The sequence below is a fragment of the Rattus norvegicus genome, unplaced genomic scaffold, assembly GCF_021556685.1.
Source record: "Rattus norvegicus strain SHRSP/BbbUtx unplaced genomic scaffold, alternate assembly SHRSP_T2T unassigned-0000148, whole genome shotgun sequence".
NCBI classification, from domain to species: Eukaryota; Metazoa; Chordata; class Mammalia; order Rodentia; family Muridae; genus Rattus; species Rattus norvegicus.
In genome coordinates, this window is record NW_028238869.1 from 30001 (window position 1) to 46062 (window position 16062).

The window sequence follows — 16062 nt, forward strand, 5'->3', positions numbered from 1 at the left end:
GCGGGACGAACCCAACACCGACGAGCAGCCAAGGGCTCCGTGCACGCAACGGGAAACGAGCAACAGGCGCGGGACAGAACGGGAAGGACCACGCGCCAGCTGGTGGGGGGTCTGCGGTATCGGCAAAGGTCTCTTTCTCCGGGGTCTTCTTGAGCATTCGCGGACCGGGGGGACCTGCGACAGGTCCCCGCCGAGAGCCAGGCCTCTTCAAGGCGCACACAAAGGAGGAGCCTTGACTTGAGGGAGTCCGGTCTTTAAAAAGGGCCAGCCGCGATCGCTCAGCACCACCCTAACCGCGCAGGGCCCGCGGGTGAAGGCACCAAAAACATAGGCACGGGGTGGGCGCTCACCCAACGGAAGGAGCCTTTTAACCGCACACTCAACTCCTCGACCCCCCCCCTTTCTGTCACCGTGCAGAAAGCCGGCAACTAGGACAAGGGAAAGCGTAAAGGCACAAGCACCATGGAGCACAGGAGGCACGCCGGGGAGCGGGAAGCGCCACCGCCAACTCAGAAGCGGGCACCTTGGTGGTCAAAGCCCGGAACGCTCCAGGAGCACCGCAAGGCTCACACAAAGCAGGGCGCGTGCACACACCATTCGGGAAGGGTATGCACCGCAGCGGGTCTACCACCTTCCCCCGGCACGGGGGAAGAGGGCCGCGAAGCAGTGAACGGCGTGGGGGCAAGCGCCCCCGACACGTCCACAGGGACACCGCGAACCACAGCAACAAGTGTGCGCGGGTCAGCGCTCGTGCCGGACAGCCGCACCCCTGACTTCCACACACCACCCTGCAAAGGAATGGGGAGGAGAGACGAGGGGCCCGCTGGCAGAACGAGAAGAGCGGTCGCCATTCGCGCTGAATGACCATTCGCCATGAATGTCCGTCCCTCGCCTGGCGCGGCTTAGGCCCCGGCCCGAAGAGAACGCGGCAGCACCACATCGATCCAACGGGAGCGAGACACGCCATGCATCGGGAACAACGGGCGTGAGAGCTTTCTAACAACGCACTGGACGGGAATACGAGCGAGAAGAGCGAGAGAGAGCACGGGAAGAAGTCGCTAACACTGCCACACACACAAAAAAAAAAAATTTACCCTTCTCGAGGGCGAGAAAAAAAAGGAAGCGTTGCACTCGGGAGGCACGTGGCGTGGAAGAACGGGACTCAACGGGCAGCGGAGGTTCGGGAACTCCTTCAAAAAAAAAAAAAAATAAAAAATAAAAATAAAAAAATAAAATCCCCTTCGAAGGAGAAAAGGTGCAACTCGGGAGGCACACAGCAGGAAAGAAAGGGACACACCACCAAGCAGCGGAGGTTCGGGAACTCCTTCCAAAAAACAAAAAAAAAAAAAAAAAAAACAAAAAACAAAAAAAAAAAAAAAACAAATAAAAAAACCGGTCGGCCGCAGAGGAGCACGCCAGGGGGTCACTAGCACCAAACGGGAAAACCCTTCCAGTCGCACTCGGCACCAACGACTCCTACCGGTAACGGACGACAACCACCACGGGGAAATCGGGAACGCCTGACACGCGGGACGGTTGTCATAAAGCTGCCCCACAGAGCACAGGCAAGCAAGCACGGGAAAGCAGGAAGCGCGTACTCATGGGGGGACGCTAAGCTTCGAGCATCGAAGAGGCCCATGCGCAGAAGAAAAGAGCTAGGGCTGGACAAGCAAACAGCCTTGGTGCAAGCCTCTTCCAACGTCCTTTAATGACAAAAAGAGTCAAAAGGACAGCGTGTCAGCATATATCTCCAGGTACAATAAGGACAGATAGCAAAGATGAAAAGTGTAAAAGACACAGGGATAAACATGACAGGCCACACGGAACGTCTGGAAGTCATGTTCGGTGACGTGTCCCCAAGAGGTCCCCATGTAGAAAGAGAACCGGACCGCAAAGGAACAACTGGTCGACCTTAGAACCCTGAGTGCTCACAGACCGAGGAGGCCATGGTAGATAGCCTGGAACACAGCTTCCCCTCGGCCTCAGAAGTCCATGCTCCCGCTGGCAGGGACCGGGGAGGATCCTGGAAAAAATAAAGTCTCGGAGGCGCCCCCTAGCCGGGACACCTCGGCTCGGAGGGCGGGGACACAGCACCCTCTCGGCCTCAGAGGTCCAGGCTCCCGCTATCAGGGACCGAAGGGACTCCTGGAAAAGAAAAAAAAAAAATCCGTGGCGCCACCTAGCCGGGCCACCTCGGCTCGGAGGCCGGGGACACAGCACCCTCTCGGCCTCAAAAGTGTCTATGGTCCCGCTGGCTGGGACCGAAGGGACTCCTGGAAAAGAAAAAAAAAAAAAACTCCGTGGCGCCCCCTAGCCGGGCCACCTCGGCTCGGAGGCCGGGGACACAGCACCCTCTCGGCCTCAGAGGTCCAGGCTCCCGCTATCAGGGACCGAAGGGACTCCTGGAAAAGAAAAAAAAAAAAAAAAAACTCCGTGGCGCCCCCTAGCCGGGCCACCTCGGCTCGGAGGCCGGGGACACAGCACCCTCTCGGCCTCAGAGGTCCAGGCTCCCGCTATCAGGGACCGAAGGGACTCCTGGAAAAGAAAAAAAAAACTCCGTGGCGCCCCCTAGCCGGGCCACCTCGGCTCGGAGGCCGGGGACACAGCACCCTCTCGGCCTCAGAGGTCCAGGCTCCCGCTATCAGGGACCGAAGGGACTCCTGGAAAAGAAAAAAAAAAAAACTCCGTGGCGCCCCCTAGCCGGGCCACCTCGGCTCGGAGGCCGGGGACACAGCACCCTCTCGGCCTCAGAGGTCCAGGCTCCCGCTATCAGGGACCGAAGGGACTCCTGGAAAAGAAAAAAAAAAAAAAAAAACTCCGTGGCGCCCCCTAGCCGGGCCACCTCGGCTCGGAGGCCGGGGACACAGCACCCTCTCGGCCTCAGAGGTCCAGGCTCCCGCTATCAGGGACCGAAGGGACTCCTGGAAAAGAAAAAAAAAACTCCGTGGCGCCCCCTAGCCGGGCCACCTCGGCTCGGAGGCCGGGGACACAGCACCCTCTCGGCCTCAGAGGTCCAGGCTCCCGCTATCAGGGACCGAAGGGACTCCTGGAAAAGAAAAAAAAAAAATCCGTGGCGCCACCTAGCCGGGCCACCTCGGCTCGGAGGCCGGGGACACAGCACCCTCTCGGCCTCAGAGGTCCAGGCTCCCGCTATCAGGGACCGAAGGGACTCCTGGAAAAGAAAAAAAAAAAAAAAAAACTCCGTGGCGCCCCCTAGCCGGGCCACCTCGGCTCGGAGGCCGGGGACACAGCACCCTCTCGGCCTCAGAGGTCCAGGCTCCCGCTATCAGGGACCGAAGGGACTCCTGGAAAAGAAAAAAAAAACTCCGTGGCGCCCCCTAGCCGGGCCACCTCGGCTCGGAGGCCGGGGACACAGCACCCTCTCGGCCTCAGAGGTCCAGGCTCCCGCTATCAGGGACCGAAGGGACTCCTGGAAAAGAAAAAAAAAAAAACTCCGTGGCGCCCCCTAGCCGGGCCACCTCGGCTCGGAGGCCGGGGACACAGCACCCTCTCGGCCTCAGAGGTCCAGGCTCCCGCTATCAGGGACCGAAGGGACTCCTGGAAAAGAAAAAAAAAAAAAAAAAACTCCGTGGCGCCCCCTAGCCGGGCCACCTCGGCTCGGAGGCCGGGGACACAGCACCCTCTCGGCCTCAGAGGTCCAGGCTCCCGCTATCAGGGACCGAAGGGACTCCTGGAAAAGAAAAAAAAAACTCCGTGGCGCCCCCTAGCCGGGCCACCTCGGCTCGGAGGCCGGGGACACAGCACCCTCTCGGCCTCAGAGGTCCAGGCTCCCGCTATCAGGGACCGAAGGGACTCCTGGAAAAGAAAAAAAAAAAATCCGTGGCGCCACCTAGCCGGGCCACCTCGGCTCGGAGGCCGGGGACACAGCACCCTCTCGGCCTCAAAAGTGTCTATGGTCCCGCTGGCTGGGACCGAAGGGACTCCTGGAAAAGAAAAAAAAAAAAAAAAAACTCCGTGGCGCCCCCTAGCCGGGCCACCTCGGCTCGGAGGCCGGGGACACAGCACCCTCTCGGCCTCAAAAGTGTCTATGGTCCCGCTGGCTGGGACCGGAGAGGAGGGAAGAAATAAAAAAAAAATAAAATAAAATAAAAAATTTAAAAAAAAAAAATTGGAAAAAAAAAAAAAAAATCCGGGACGGGGCCCAAGCCTTCTGGTCGACCTCATCCAGCTGCCACCAACCCCTCCTTGTGTCCCAATAGGTCGTACAGCCACCCTCCTCCCCTGAAGTTCTCCAGGTACAACCTCCTAGCTAGAGATGGTCCCCAGACAGGACGGCGTCTCCGTCGCGCACCCGCCTGCTTGCCTGTCACCCTCTCACCCTGGCCGGCTCACCACAGGCACTTCCCCGTCCTTTGTCACCAACCGGGGGACAGGAGCGTTGCGGAAACTTGTCGCCACTAGGTGTCGCCCGACAGCGATCTCGATCAAGCAAACCAATACAGACTGTCACGCGCCGCCGCCGCCACACACACTCATTCCGTCTCTCCGGAGTGACCTCCCTAGCTCAGGGGGACACTCACCCACGCACAACGGGGCAGGTACCCACCACTTCTCCCGAATGGCACAAACGGTCCCGGTTGTCCCGCCGGAACACAGTGAACGCGGGATGGACTCGGGGCCAACCCCCTCAGGCACCCAGAAAAGGAAAGTAGGACGGAGCGGTGAAAACAGGCCACCTCTAAGTGAAAGGACATGCACTCTCGAATCGGTTAACAATTAGCAAGGAACAGGCACAGTTAGGAAAAGGGAGCGTCCAAACTCCGTCGTGAGGGGAGGGTGGCGGCGACCTCAGTTCCACACCATTTTTAAATGGCTCACTCATTTTTAAAACCCTCCACCGATCCCGATGGGGGGGAGGGGGGGTTGTTGTTGTTCTCTGTTCCTCGCTGCCACCGCCAGCCGGCACTCACCAAACCACACACCTGCCACCCTCTTTGGAAGACTAAACACAGAGAGTAAATTAAAAGAATGGTGGAATGATGGTGGAATGGTTAAAATTCCCGTGATTTGTTTTCACTCTGATCAAAACATACTTATTTTGTGCATTTGCATTCCCTTGTTCACACGTGCCTCTGTGTGTGTGGTGGGGGGAGGGAGGGAGGGAGGGAGGGAGGGAGGGAGGGAGGGAGGGAGAAAGAGAGAGAGAGAGAGAGAGAGAGAGAGAGAGAGAGAGAGAGAGAGAGAGAGCCAATTTAAAAAATAAAAACATGGTTAAATACAGCCACTTTGGGAAGATTGCTAGAGAGAATGCAGTCCAGAGTATGGAGGCCAGAGCTCTGGACGCTCTAGACCACAGGTCTCCCATCTCCCATATACCAGGCACCCAGCACCACCATCCCTACTTTGTTTGCTTGTGCGTTTGTTTGCTTGCTTGTTACATTAGTTTCATCCCAAGTTAATAATTATATATTTTTTTTCTATGCACGTATTTAGTTGTGGCAGGGGAACTCCTTCTTTAGGACAGGCAGACTTAGCTAGTTAGTTAGCCAGTCAAAAGTACGTAAAAAATTTATATCAACATAAATATCATTCACTAAGAAATCCTATCTGAAGAAAAAGAAAGAAAGGAAGAAAGAAGGAAGGGAGGGAGGGAGGGAGGGAGAGAGAGAGAGAGAGAGAGAGAGAGAGAGAGAGAAAGAAAGAGGAAAACTGGCAGACTTAGTTTTAGTGTTTTTGTTATTGTTTATTCAAGATATTGTTTCAGGGCTGGAGAGACGGCTCAGCGGTGAAGAGCACTGACTGCTCTTCCAGAGATCCTTAGTTCAAATCCAAGCAACCACATGGTGGCTCACAACCATCTGTAATGGAATCCTCTCCTTGTGTGTTGAAGACAGTGACAGTGTGCTCATAAAATAAATAAACAATAAAAAATATGTTTGAAGATTAAAGAAAAAACTCTCTCTCTCTCTCTCTCTCTCTCTCTCTCTCACACACACACAAATAAACTCTGTAATAAAAATCAATGTGACTTCATGATCAAACTTCTATAGTCAATAGGACTAGAGAGAACACATGTCTGTAAAATAAAAGCAGAACCTTTTCTGCTTTGTTTTGTTTTGCCTCAAGGTACGTTTCTTTTGGTATAGCCCAGGCAGTCATGGAACTTGCTCCGTAGACTTATCTAGCCTCAAGCTCACAGAGGTCCACTCTGCCTGCCTCGGCCACCCACACAGCTCTCTCTGCTGACTATATGTCTGCATGCCAGAAGAGGGCACCAGAACCTAGGAGGACACACCACATGGCTCCTGAGAATCCAGGTTTTGACTTTAAAAAAAAAAAAAAAAAATTCTGACAGCATAGAGGGTAGATATCTGCCTGCCAGGCTCTTCTAGTGCTGTTTAAGGTGGGGTAATAGCCATGTGAAGGAGACAAGGGGAGAGGAAAAATCGATTGGATGAGTAGTGCTGCTGAGATTAAGGAACACACACACACACACACACACACACACACACACACACACACACACACACAGAGAGACAGAGACAGAGACAGACAGAGACAGACAGAGACAGTAAGACAAAGAGACAGAGAGAGAGAGATGACAGAGGGACACACCGAGGGAAAGACATCAGGACCAGCTGAATTTCTCAAGAAAAGAAAAGAAGAGAAAGGAAAAATGTTTTCCATATACACAAATCTGTATACATGATTTGTTATAGTGTCCCATTTGGGCACTTTGGATTCAACTGTGGATGGTTGGCAGCCAGCTTGGCTGACACCTGACCTCACCAAGATGGAGGCAGCCGGCCATTAGCCCTGATGTTCCAGGTCACTTCTGTTTCTCCCTTTCCCAGCCTCTAGGGAAACAGAACTTAATTAAACTCAGTTTGCACGTGCAGAAAGGTGAAGAGGCACCCAAAAGCAGCCAGAAGCCTCAGACCATCCACAGCCACATGTTCTCCTTCTGCCTATATTACTTCTAAATGATCGTATTTATTTATTTATTTATTTATTTACTTACTTACTTACTTACTTACTTACTTACTTACTTTTTTTTCTTTCTTTTTTTTCGGAGCTGGGGACAGAACCCAGGGCCTTGCACTTGCTAGGCAAGCGCTCTACCACTGAGCTAAATCCCCAACCCCCTTACTTACTTACTTACTTACTTACTTATTTTTGTCATACTTAAACAATCGTTCGTCCTTGAATTCCTCCTGTATGCCAGGTAGACTTAGTCAGTCAGTCAGTCAGTCAGTCAGTCAGTCATTTAGCCAGGTCAAAATAGTTAAACATAAATATCAATAAAATCAATAAAAATCAAATGCAAACCCAATAGACAGTAAGTAAAATCGAATAAACCAAAAGATACATCATAAGCACAGAGTTTCAGCCGGACATTGAAAAGCAGCAGTTACCGAAGCAGTCTCCCTCCCACACCAACACACACACAGCTCGACCACCACCTTATCTGCACATTTTCAGCTCCTGCTTTCTAGAGTTACCAAGTTTATACACTACAGAGTTTAGCAAAGCAGGCCGGTTCACCGCACCCCCAGGGTCAGAGAACATGCTAGACCAGCTCTAGGGGATGGGCTGGGGGGCAGGGGAGGGTGGGAAGAGGGGAAACAGGCAGACTTAGGTATTCTAGTTTTGTTCATTCAAGATTCCACTTCTCTCTGTTGTAGCCCTGATAGACAGACAGGCAGGCAGGAATATTTGTTTGTTTGGCTTGGGGTTTGGGTTTGGTCCATTTGTTGGTGGATTTTGTTTTGTTTTGTTTCATTTTGTTTTTCGGGAAGTGTGGTGACTTAGTGCCTACACAAGCCAAGGCAGGAAAAATAAATAAGTAAAGATCTCTGAAACACAAATCTGGGGTGGGCTCTAGCATGGCCATGGACACACGCATGCACAGACGCACGCACGCACGCACGCACGCACGCATTGTAGACACGCACTCAAGGACACACTGGATTCTACAATGTTTGGTTTCTGCGTGTGTGTCATACAGAACCTAACAGAATATGTAATGAACTCTGGCAGTGACAGCAGAAACAACCTATGAGAAGGCGTCCTTGCAATATTAAAATGGCAGGCTAGCCAGGTGACAGTTATCTTAACCAATCTGATGTAGGCCTCATTCACACGGCATCTAGGCCTTAACAGTTAATTGTATCTGTTTCTTTATTTTCCTCTTAGGCCATCACATTGTTTTACCTAGACCTTTAACAGCCAGCAGCTACCAGCCTACAGCTACCAGTTTCTTTCTTTTCATAAAGAAACCCTGTCTGAAAAACTAGGGGAGGGAGACAAACAGATTAACAGATCTCTCTCTCTCTCTCTCTCTCTCTCTCTCTCTCTCTCGCTCTCTCGCTCTCTCGCTCTCTCGCTCTCTCGCTCTCTCGCTCTCTCGCTCTCTCGCTCTCTCGCTCTCTCGGCGCCTGTGTTTGTGTGTTCAACAGAGGAGGCAATGGCAGATAAATGTCTGCCCCTCCTCTGTAAGCCAGGCCACTCCATTACTGCCTTTCCTTTTTCTTAGTTTGTTTGGTTTATTCCAAGTTAATTGTATCTGTTTCTTTATTTTCCTCCTCATTTCTTTAGTTGAGTCAGGGGTCTTTGCACAAAAGCCCTGGAAATCAGTACCTGGATCAGGTCTGCAGCCTGCTCACAGAGTTCTACCCACCTTCACCTCTCAAGTGATGCAATCAAAGACATGCAGCACCACACCTGGCTTCTTTTCACATGTACATTTACTTTAGTTCCAATGCTCATTCAGGTCTGAGAGACGGGGGAGGGAAGGAGGGAAGAGAGACAGAGAGTGACAGAGAAACAGTTGACAGAGAGGGAGAATTGTAGGTTAATTATGTTCGGTCTCCTCAATCACGGTCTACTGGTCGCCATCGTGGCAACCATGCCCCGCAACCCTACCTTCGGTAAGATCAAGCATAATGGCGGCAACCATATAATTCCTGCTTAGTCGCACTGAACACTCCGGTCATCACTACCTGTGGAGAATTGTAAGGGGGCTCCTCTGGTCTAGAGAGTAGTACCCTTGAATGAAATGAGGATCACAGCAAGCATTATTTGTTTTGAGATATAAGATGTGGAAAGAACTATATGTGTGGATTTACAGACAGACAGACAGACAGACAGACAGACAGACAGAGAGGACAGGATAGGACAGGACAGGACAGGACAGGACAGGACAGGACAGGACAGGAGAAAAAAACAAGAACACAAACAAAAACTCAAAATGGAAGTCCGGTTCCAAATAGTCTCTGTCTGCCCTGTCGCTCTAGTGTTGGTGGTCCAGGTTATAAAAGCTTATACATGGGTGGGTGCGGGAAGTGCTGCTGGGTGTTCAGTTCAGGTCCAAGATTATTGCGGGTAACTAGACAACAAAGAAAGCAGTTAGACTGACTTCAACAGTGTTCGGTTTCTGAGTGTGTTATCACACAGAAGAGCCTAACAGAATATGTAATGAATTCTGGCAGCAACAGCAGAAACAACCAATGAGAAAGTGTCCTTATAATATTAGCAACTGCAACAAAATGGCAGACTAGCCAGCTAACAGTTCCCTAGCCATTAACTCATCTGACATAGGCCTTCTTCACGTTGCATCTAGATAGGTCTTCCTATCTTCCTCTCCAGTGCTGAGACCAAAGTGAGATCAAAGTCATGCATCACCATGGGTGCCTTCCTTTTCATTTCTTTTCTTTCATCCTAGGAAGTGAGTGTGTGTGTGTGTGTGTGTGTGTGTGTGTGTGTGTGTGTGTGTGTGTAAAGAGAGAGAGAAGGAGGGGGGGAGAGAGAGAGAGAGAGCTTTAGAGAGAGAGAGCTTTAGAGAGAGAGAGAGCTTTAAAATCAGCACTCAAGCCTTTTCTCTTCCTATCCCTATCCCAATCCCCCCCCCAAACCAGCAGCAAAGCCACCAGCACTCGAGAGACAGAGGAAGATGAAATCTCTAGTCTGAGAAACAAGAGGAGGTAGATAAACATACCCCCCCCCCCTCTCCTTCATAATTTGTTAAAGTGTTCCCTTTGTGTTGTGTGGACTCTACTTTATTAAGCAAGTTTCACATCGTACTATCTCCAAAGAGGAGTCAACAGTCTCTTGGCGTGCAGGCAGTTGTTGCCTGCTTTAAATATTTTTTGGTGTGTTTGTTTGTTTGTTTGTTTGTTTGTTTGTTTGTTTCAAAACCGAGGGCCTGCCTGCATTCAACAGATCCAAACCCAGTTCTCAGAGGGGAAAATGGAGTCAAGTCCGAAGTCACTGGCATTTAGGTCATCGGCCATTGACAGTCATAGGAGATGGGAATATCCCATGGAGACTCACCTGGGTATGCATCAACCACATCTAAGGGCAGGCCTGGGTTAGTACGGGGTGGTGGATGGGGAGGAAGGATCTGGAAAGAGCTTTGCGATGGGAAACTATGATCAGAATGTTGCACAGAAAACAAAATTTGTATTTAAAAAGAAAAAAAAAAAAGGCTATCCAAAAAAATCTATCCAAAAATGAAAGGAAACAAAACAAAACAAAACAAAACAAAACAAAACAAAACCGACAGCAGAACTTTACTAACTGCAAATGCTCCATCTCCCTGTATCCAACCACTCCACTCCCAGATAGGTAGATGATAGTTTGCACTTCTGTCCCAGTCGGGTTAAGAAAAGGGGAACCACCTCTGTGGAGAGCCATCTCTCCAGCCCTTGACAAGCTTTATTTAACTAAACATTAAACATGAATCAGAAACGCCAAACCCTGTACATATATGGTCCAGATTCACCCTTACTTAGAAATCCCCGAGCTGGCAGGGCGAGGCTGGGAATTGAGAGTGAGCAAAAAGGGAGTCTGCCTCTTTCCCCCAGGGTGTGCTATCAACTCCATTACCATTTCCAAACAGCTGGGTGTGAGTCTAACTAAGGTTTCCTTCAGTCAGACATTTGCCAGGAGCCGGAGCCCTGACAGGACAGCGAGAGCGATGATCAGACATCATTTCACAGTGAAATCATCACTCGCTGATTTCAGGCAGAAAACTTTAGAAAACTCTAAACTCTAAAGAGGCACTGAAGCGTGCTAGGGCAGCAGCAGTACTTCCCCGACTGACCTTCAGGGACCTGCATATTCTCCAGCCCCGCCCCACCCCACCCCCTCTCAGCTAGCTCCTGTCCACCCCTCCCCCTCCCCCCACATACAGGGAGGAGGCCTTGTGTGTGTGGGGGGGGGGGGGGCGGCAGCGGGAAGATGCAACTCTCTCTTGAGAGAGAGTTCGGGTCTCCCAAACAAATACATAACTAGAAACTTCATTTATTTACTTTATTTCATCGAGCATACCGTGGAAGAGGGAAAAGGAACAGGGAAGCTAGGCCAACTGGTCGAGCTCCTCCTTTCGTTTTGTTTCAAAAAGGAAAGGAAAAGCCAAAGAACCCCCTCTTTTTGGTGAAAGGAACAGAATGGTGAAAGTTGAAACATCGGCTCGCCACTTAATACTTTGGCTTTTAATAAAAGGGACAGCAGATCGACTTCCGAGTTGATTAAGAGAGAGAGAGAGAAAGAGAGAGAGAGAGAGAGAGAGAGAGAGAGAGAGAGAGAGAGAGAGAATAAAAACCACAAAAAAAAACGTTTTGTCGACCAGCCTCCTTTTAAACCTCTGTTACACAGGAAGACTGGTCAACCTCATTCCCCCCTCCCCCCACTCACACACACACCCCTCCCCCTCCACGGAGAGGTTTAATGAGAGAAGAAAGGTAGAAGAAGAGAGTAAAGGCCAGTCATGAGCACGTGGAGAGAATTTGGGAGGGGAATGGGGAGAGAAGGGACAAAGGGGAAGAGGGGAAGAGAGGAAGAGCAAAAGAGCAAAGAGAGGAGCAAAGAGAGCCAACCTCATATTTTATTTTTTTTTTAAAGATTTATTTATTTTATTTATGCGTAAGAGTACACTGTAGCTATTTTCAGACACACCAGAAGAGAGCATCAGATCCCATTACAGATGGTTGTCAGCCACCTTGTGGTTGCTGGTAATTGAACTCAGGACCTCTGGGAGAAATTTGTGTGTGTGTGTGTGTGTGTGTGTGTGTGTGTGTGTGTGTGTGTGCCCGTTAGTTTAAAAATCTGCTGTAGACCTCCCTTTTAATATCTGTTTAACAAATATTTTTACCATATTTAAATTTTATTTATTTTATTTTACTTAAAAATAATAATGAATAAAGAGTCAATGTGAATAAACAATAAAACAAAAATCAAGGTGATCGGGGTTGGGGATTTAGCTCAGTGGTAGAGCGCTTGCCTAGCAAGAGTAAGGCCCTGGGTTCGGTCCCCAGCTCCGAAAAAAAGAAAAAAGAAAAAAAAAAATAAAATCAAGGTGATCAACAGATACCGACGACTGACATGGAAAAAAGTTAATAGATCGCCATAAAAACAGAGTAAGTGCGATGTAAACAATAAAACAGATGGGATGGAGAGATGGCTCAGCGGTTAAGAGCACTGACCGCTCTCCCAGAGGTCCTGAGTTCAAATCCCAGCAACCACATGGTGGCTCACAACCATCTGTAATGAGATCTGATGCCCTCTTCTGGTGTGTCTGAAGACAGCTACAGTGTACTCACATGCGTTAAATAAATAAATTAAAAAAAAAAAAAGAAAACAATAAAGCAGAAATTAAGACGAGGGACACAGAAGGACAAGGGAGATAAAACAATTAAATGTTAACAGACATAAAGTGGGAACGACGGGGTTGGGGATTTAGCTCTGTGGTAGAGTGCTTGCCTAGCAAATGCAAGGCCCTGGGTTCAGTCCCCAGCTCTGAAAAAAGAAAAAAGAAAAAAGAAAAAAAAAGAAAAGCGGGAACGAGAGGAAGGGCAAATATAGACGACTGAAACGAAATGATGGAATAAATTTATAAAATAATAATAAAGTACGAGTAAATACGAATAAATGGCAAACTGGACTTTAATAAATGTTTAAATCAAGGTGAATGACAAATACAATTTAGACAAAAAGGTTTTGAAAAATGAAAAGAAATAGAAAGCATATATGAATCAATAACAAGACTGAAGTCACAATGGCCTTTGAAGTGACACGGACGACAAACGTGAAAAACATAAATGAAATAATTTCGACAGCCACGGACATTCACATGGTGTGTTGGGAAACACCGCAGTCTTTATTTGGCGAGTAAAAACGCCTCGGGGAACTCTGTACATAGGAGGCTGGGAGCATGAATCACTCTATCTATCTATCTATCTATCTATCTATCTATCTATCTATCTTTTTTTTTTTATTTTTCTCTCCCTTACATCTTCCCACCATACCATACGTTTCTCCTTATACAAATCCATAGATTTATATATGTTCTTAATTTCATTTTTTTCCTCTGCCACACAGCCCACCACACAGAACCTCTAGATCTCGGGATCCCCTTCTGCCAGCACCAGTGGCAAGGGCACAGCTCCCCAGAGAATTAACTCGATCCGAACATAAGCGCGACAAGAAATTAAAAGTTAAATCGGAAGTGAAACTGAAAATGAAATTTTGGCCGAAAATAAAATAAAATGAAAGGTATAAGTTTTGTGACAATCAAATCATAAATCCCAATTGGGCAAAAAATAAAATTACAAAGTCAAAATTTTGTCCAGTCCACTGTGCTCCTGTGGAATCCCTCCCTGGAACTTGCTCGGTAGAGTAGTCTAGTCCCAAACTCACAGAGGTCTGCCCTGCCTTTCTCTGAAACCTACAGAGCCAGTCAAAACCTACAATCCTTTGTTGTTTGTTTGGCAGTTTGGCAGTTTGTTTGTTCCTGGACAAAAATGTGGGCTCTCTCTGATTCCTATATGTCTGCATGCCAGAAGAGGGCACCAGAACATAAGAGGACACACCACACAGCTCCTGAGAATCCAGAGGGTTTTTTTTGTTTTGTTTGTTTTGTTTGTTTTTTCTTCCTCTTTTCTTTTTTTCCGGAGCTGGGGACCTTGCTCTTCCCAGGGCCTTGCGCTTGCTAGGCAAGCGCTCTACCACTGAGCTAAATCCCCAACCCCGAGAATCCAGGTTTTTGACCAAAACAAAAAACAACAACAGGGGCTGGAGAGATGGCTCAGCGGTTAAGAGCACTGACTGCTCTTCCAGACGTCCTGAGTTCAATTGCCAGCAACCACATGGTGGCTCACAACCATCTGTAATGAGATCTGATTGATCTCTTCTGGTGTGTCTGAAGATAACTGCAGCATACTCAGATAAATAAAAAACAAATCTAAAAAAATTAAAAACAACAACAAAAAACACAAAAACAAACAAACAAACAAAACCCCCAAAACTAACAACCTAGAGGGTAGATATCTGCCTGCCCAGGTCTTCTAGTGCTATTTAAGGCTTCCTGTAGATAATAAAGCTTGTGTATCTTTTATCCAGGAACAGAATCATCAAGGCAGGGTAGGAGAGAAGCCCTGTTTGGGATTAAACGTTTCTACAACGTAACAGGAGGAGGCGGAGGGAGAGGGGCTCCTCAGACATAAATCTAAAATAGTACAATGGATCATTTTGAAGGCGTGTGGGTGAGGGTGACTGGAGACAGAGTTTTTCTCTGAGTGAGTGTGGAACTCACTGTCCCTGAGCTCAGCCTGTGATGAGAGAGAGAGAGAGAGAGAGAGAGAGAGAGAGAGAGAGAGAGAGAGAGAGAGAGACAGGGATCGAATTTTCTGTGTCTCTCTGTCTCTGTCTGTCTGTCTCTCTCTCTCTGTGTCTGTCTCTCTCTCTGTCTCCCTGTCTCTGTCTCTCTTCCTCTCTCTGTCTCTCTGTCTCTCTCTGTCTCTGTCTCTCCCCCCTCCCCCATGCGTGTGTTTGTGTGTTCAACAGAGGAGGCAATGGCAGATAAATGTCTGCCCCTCCTCTGTAAGCCAGGCCACTCCATTACTGCCTTTCCTTTTTCTTAGTTTGTTTGGTTTATTCCAAGTTAATTGTATCTGTTTCTTTATTTTCCTCCTCATTTCTTTAGTTGAGTCAGGGGTCTTTGCACAAAAGCCCTGGAAATCAGTACCTGGTTCAGGTCTGCAGCCTGCTCACAGAGTTCTACCCACCTTCACCTCTCAAGTGATGCAATCAAAGACATGCAGCACCACACCTGGCTTCTTTTCACATGTACATTTACTTTAGTTCCAATGCTCATTCAGGTCTGAGAGACGGGGGAGGGAAGGAGGGAAGAGAGACAGAGAGTGACAGAGAAACAGTTGACAGAGAGGGAGAATTGTAGGTTAATTATTGTTCGGTCTCCTCAATCACGGTCTACTGGTCGCCATCGTGGCAACCATGCCCCGCAACCCTACCTTCGGTAAGATCAAGCATAATGGCGGCAACCATATAATTCCTGCTTAGTCGCACTGAACACTCCGGTCATCACTACCTGTGGAGAATTGTAAGGGGGCTCCTCTGGTCTAGAGAGTAGTACCCTTGAATGAAATGAGGATCACAGCAAGCATTATTTGTTTTGAGATATAAGATGTGGAAAGAACTATATGTGTGGATTTACAGACAGACAGACAGACAGACAGACAGACATACAGACAGAGAGGACAGGATAGGACAGGACAGGACAGGACAGGACAGGACAGGACAGGAGAAAAAAACAAGAACACAAACAAAAACTCAAAATGGAAGTCCGGTTCCAAATAGTCTCTGTCTGCCCTGTCGCTCTAGTGTTGGTGGTCCAGGTTATAAAAGCTTATACATGGGTGGGTGCGGGAAGTGCTGCTGGGTGTTCAGTTCAGGTCCAAGATTATTGCGGGTAACTAGACAACAAAGAAAGCAGTTAGACTGACTTCAACAGTGTTCGGTTTCTGAGTGTGTTATCACACAGAAGAGCCTAACAGAATATGTAATGAATTCTGGCAGCAACAGCAGAAACAACCAATGAGAAAGTGTCCTTATAATACTAGCAACTGCAACAAAATGGCAGACTAGCCAGCTAACAGTTCCCTAGCCATTAACTCATCTGACATAGGCCTTCTTCACGTTGCATCTAGATAGGTCTTCCTGTCTTCCTCTCCAGTGTGTGTGTGTGTGTGTGTGTGTGTGTGTGTGTGTGTGTGTGTGTGTGTGTGTGTAAAGAGAGAGAGA

At 48.6% G+C, this 16062-nt stretch overlaps 1 long non-coding RNA gene across 1 annotated transcript in view; it reads right to left on the reverse strand.

Moving 5' to 3' along the window:
• Positions 1-4822, reverse strand: part of LOC147997446 (uncharacterized) — a 19143-nt gene extending 14321 nt beyond the window's left edge. The window contains exon 1 of the long non-coding RNA XR_015647863.1: positions 4568-4822. This is a non-coding gene — a long non-coding RNA (uncharacterized LOC147997446). The remainder of the gene's footprint in view (positions 1-4567) is intronic.
• Positions 4823-16062: the final 11240 nt, after the last annotated feature.